Source organism: Belonocnema kinseyi, chromosome 10 (assembly GCF_010883055.1).
Source record: "Belonocnema kinseyi isolate 2016_QV_RU_SX_M_011 chromosome 10, B_treatae_v1, whole genome shotgun sequence".
Lineage (NCBI taxonomy): Eukaryota > Metazoa > Arthropoda > Insecta > Hymenoptera > Cynipidae > Belonocnema > Belonocnema kinseyi.
Genome location: NC_046666.1, coordinates 8,994,323 through 8,998,541, shown reverse-complemented (window position 1 = coordinate 8,998,541; position 4,219 = coordinate 8,994,323). Strand labels below are relative to the sequence as shown.

Here is a 4,219-nt window from a genome sequence, read left to right as displayed (position 1 = left end):
GCATACTTTGTTTATAACAATTGCAGAAAAATAACAAATAGCGTAATTGTTTAAAAAATTGTTTAAACAAAAAAAACAAAAAATGCACATCGAGATTTTTCCAAGACGAATTAAGAGGTGTTTTTACTTTTTCGATGTGACTCTTAGTTTTTTTTATATTAATTACACAACTTAGAAATCCATATCTACAGGCACAGAGCAACACAGCGCTCAACAACAAATGCTCTAATTGTTTAAAAAATGCGTTTACGAAAAAACAAAAAAATGCACATCTAGATTTTTTCGAGAGGAATGCATTGGTGCACTTGGTTTTTCGATCCGATGCATACTTTGTTTATAACAATTGCAGAAAAATAACAAATAGCGTAATTGTTTAAAAAATTGTTTAAACAAAAAAACAAAAAATGCACATCGAGATTTTTCCGAGACGAATTGAGAGGTGTTTTTACTTTTTCAATGTGACTCTTAGTTTTTTTTATATTAATTACACAACTTTGAAATCCATATCTGTGGCAAACTTCAACGTCGTGAAAAAATCTGAATTAGTAGGAGCTTTTTCTAGCCAAGAATTGGTGACAGCGTCTGTTGATCCCTCAACTACATGAGTTTATCAAATTCTTCGAAATCGTAAAATATCAAAATTGAAAAACTTCATAGTTGCACACTTTTTAATTTTTAGGATTTACGAATACCAAATTTTAATTAAAGGCATCCAGAATAAATTCAAAACGATGAAAAATAATTAAAATAATTTCTCAAATACAAGCCTTGAAATTTAGAAGATTTAAGAAACAGAGATTCAAAATGGTATTCTTTTTTATCCGAAAATGTACCAAATGGTTAAATATTCCAAACTGAAATCTAAAAAAGCCAATTTCAATTGGAAAGGCCTAAAATTGTCAAATTTCAAAAGTGAAAACATATACGGTAATTTTATTGCACTAATTCTAATTTTTAACTTATGAAGGCCAGTAACATATTGTTTAAATCGCCAAAAAAGATACCTTTAAAATATATTAATTCTAAATTACTAATTGCAAAATTTTAAAAATGTATTTTTTCTATTTTTTTCCTTATTAGCGCAAAGGGTGGCTCTGCTGTCAAAGGTCGGTGACAGCGTCTGGCGATCCCTCAGCTACATAAGTTAATTCAAGGCATGCAGAATAAATTAAAATCAGTGAAAAATAAATTTAAAAATTTCTCAAATAGAAGCGTTGAAATTTAGAAGATTTAATAAAATAGACAGTGAAAATTAAATTATTTTTCACATGAAAATTTTTCAAAATATTGACTATTTCAAACTGAATTTAAATAAAAATTTCAAATTGAAAGGCAAGTAACAAATTGTTGGAATATCGAAAAAGGTTGCTTTTGAATATAATGCTTATAAATATCTAATGGCAAAATAAAAAAATGTGTGTTTTTTATTCATTATTAGTACAAAGGGTGCGCCTTCTGGCAATGGTCAGTGATAGAGTCTGACGATCCCTTAGCTACATGAGGGGAAATAGGGTCACCCTGTGTGTAGCATTTTTCTAAAATTATTTATTAATATAATTATTACTAAATCGATTACGAAGCTTGATATAAAACCCTATAATACATGTGCAAGGCCAGTTTATTGTAAGTTACACTTCTATCTACACCAACACTTGTTCTAATTTCCAACGTTCAGTTATTACGTAACCGATTCATTGTTTGTAAACGAATAGAAAACAATAATTTCATTTTATGAGGGCCTCATATAAGATTATATCTGCTAATTTAATCATTCAGAATGATTAGTTGAATGAATGTTCTCATTCATCATCATTATCACATCGCATGTCTGTTATTGTTTGTGAGCAATTATAAATAAACAGACGCGGCGAAGTTTCTTGGGGGCAAAGGGGGCAATGCCCCTCTCAGAAATCACCTAGAGAGGGGTAAAGTATTGATTTGTCTTATTCTGAAATCGAATGACTAAATTCATTAGAACATATAAATTTCTGAATTATAATATTCAATCAATATATTTCCAATATTCCAAGAATTAATTGAATAAAGAAATAATTTAATCAAAATTCAGATCGTTTGAATTATTCCACAAATATACCTAAAGTCTTTGTGAAATAATTGATGTTTTTGTGAAAGCTTTATAATCTATCCGAAATCTTTGTGAAATCTGTATAATCTTTCGGAAATCGTTGAAATCTTTGTCGAATATTTAAAATATTTGGGAAATTGTTGAAATCTTTAAAAAATCATTGAAGTCTGTTAAATTTTTTTAATCTATCCGAAATCTTTGGGAAATATTTCAAATATTTTCTATGTATTTGATAATATTGTTAGAATGATTCCAATATTTAGAATATCACTGAAATCTTTTTTATCTATTCAAAATCTTTACCTAATGTTTGAAATCCTTCCTTTGGGAAATCATTGACATTTTTATAAAATATTTAAAATATTTCGGAAATCATTGACGGCTTCCTCAAATCTTTTTAAACTATCCAAAATCTTTGCGAAATCTATGTGAAATCTTTAGAAAATCATTAAAATCTTTGTGAAATATTAAAATATTTTTTAAATATTTGCTAATATTTGTGAACTTGTTTGAATTTTTTGCGAATCATTTAAAAGCTTTGTGAAATCATTGGGAAATGATTGATGCCTTTGTGAAATCTTTGCTAATTATTTGAGATATTTTTTAAATAATTGGTAATATTTGTAAAAATGATTGAAATCTTTGTGAAATCTTTTTGAAACCTTGTAATTTAAAAAAAAATTATTAAAAGAAAATATTTTTTAAATCCGAAGTCGGCGAAATATTGAAAGTATTCGCGAAATCATCAAAATCCTTCAAAAATATTTTCTAAAGATTTGGTATATATTTGAAATTCTTGAAATCTTAGCAAAATCATTGAAGTCTTTATGACATCTTTTAAAACTATCCGGCAACTTTGCAAGATATTTTAAATCTTTGCGAAATCTTTTAAATCTTTGGGAAATCATTAAAATCTTTTCAAAATATTAAGACATTTTTAAGCATGTGTGAAATCTTTTAAATCTATCCGAAATATTTGTTATATCTTTTTATTATTTTTGAAATATTTCTAAAATCTTCATAAAAAATTTGAAATACGTTTGAAATATTTGCGAAATATTTGAAACCTTTGATATCTTTAGGAAATCTGTCTGAGATAACCTTTTTTTATATTTTTCTATCTTTTGAAATCCTTTTAAAATCTTTGGAAATCTTTGGAAAGAAATCTTTTAAGGTTTCAAAACATTTTTGAAATATTTAGTAATATTTGTTGAGATTATTGAAATCTTCAGGAAATCATTGATATCTTTTTCAAATTTTTCAAATCTATCCAAAATCTTTGCGCAATTTTAGGGGCATCTTTGATATCTTTGAGGGAGACACTTCAATCTTTCTGAAATCTTTCTGAAATATTTGAAAATCTTTGCGAAATATTTGAAATTTTCGTGAAATCTTTGACATCTGTGAGAAATTATTGAAATCTTTGTGAAATTATTGAAATCTTTAAGAAATCTTTTTAGAATCTTTCCGAAGTCTTTAGAAATCTGCGAAATATTAAAAATATTTTTTAAATATTTAGTAATATTTGCAAAAATGATAGAAATCTATGTGAAATGTTTAGAAAATCATTGAAGTCTTTGCGAAATCTTGTAATGAAGAAAAATTAAATTGTTATTTAAAAAAATGTAATCCGAAGTCTTTGCGGAATATTTTAAATCTTTGCAAAATCTTTAAAATCTTTGGGAAATCATTAAAATTCTTTGTGAAATCTTTAAAAACTATCTAAAAACTTTTCAAAATATTTGAAATCTTTGCGAAATATTTAAAATCTCCGAAATATTTGCGAAATCATTGAAATCTTTTTAAAATCTTGGGAAATTTTTTAAGTCTGCGTGAAATATTTTAAACCTATCAAAAATCTTTATTACATCTTTTTAATCTTTGTAAAATCTTTCTAGAATCTTCACGAAATATTTGAAATAATTTTGAAATATTTGTGAAATTATTTAAATCTTTGGGAAATCATTACTGTCTTTATAACATTTTTTAATTCAAACTCTTTGCGAAATATTTAAAAACTTTGATATCTTTAGACAATCTATCTGAATCAATCTTTTTTAAATATATTTTTTACCTTTTGAAATCCTCTAAACTTTGGAAATATTTGCTAATATTTTTGACATTATTGAAATC

General features: G+C 25.7%; 1 protein-coding gene across 1 annotated transcript in view; it reads right to left on the bottom strand.

The window, feature by feature from the left end:
- LOC117181685 (organic cation transporter protein-like) overlaps window positions 1-4,219 on the bottom strand; it is a 91,199-nt gene that overhangs the window by 13,792 nt on the left and 73,188 nt on the right. The gene's annotated exons all lie outside the window — the stretch shown is intronic.